Raw genomic sequence first — 771 nt, forward strand, 5'->3', positions numbered from 1 at the left:
ACTAATCAGAATGTAGATTTCTTTGGGGGAGACAGTTGCCACAAACTTGATTTCCCACACTTTCTTTTGACTAGGTGTGGCCAGGGAACTACTCTCTAGCTAATGAAAAACAAGCAGAAATATATTGGGTGGGGCTTTAAGGAGAATGATAATATGTGTATTCTCTCTTTCTCTTCTTCCTGCCTAAAATGCAAGTATCGTGCCCAGGGAACAACCCTCTTGCGATCGAGATGACAGAAGCCACAGGAGGGGGGCTGAGTGGGAACACGGGCAGTTAGGGCCTTGCTGGCAGCGTGGAGCTGTGCTATCACAGTTGCCTGTGCCCAACTTCTCCTACTTGAGAAACACAAGCCTTCGTAGGGTCAGACTGCTTGCTTTGAGCTGTTGAATGCTGTCCAAATGAAGATCGTCTGTCCTGACCAAGGATAGCTGACCCTTGGTGCCCCCCTCACATGAGATGGAGTAGATGAATGCTCTAATTCCCTATTCTCCCCAACCTATGATTTGAATCTTTTACTTCTGCCCCTTTCTTCTCATTCTCTACATAAAAAGTCTTGGTGAAATTATTTTGTGTTTTAATTCCATTAAAACTAAAAAATATTTTGTATTATTTTAGATAATGCCATTTTATTTCAAAGTCCTTTATTATTTCAAATCACTTTCCCATATATTGCAAAGTTAATTTCTCATCATCATTTTTTAAGGGTTTTTAAAAATTATTCATTCATGAGAGACAGAGAGAGAGAGAGAGGCAGAGACATAGGAAGAGGG

This window comes from Nyctereutes procyonoides, unplaced genomic scaffold (genome assembly GCF_905146905.1).
Source record: "Nyctereutes procyonoides isolate TBG_1078 unplaced genomic scaffold, NYPRO_anot_genome, whole genome shotgun sequence".
Classification (NCBI taxonomy): domain Eukaryota; kingdom Metazoa; phylum Chordata; class Mammalia; order Carnivora; family Canidae; genus Nyctereutes; species Nyctereutes procyonoides.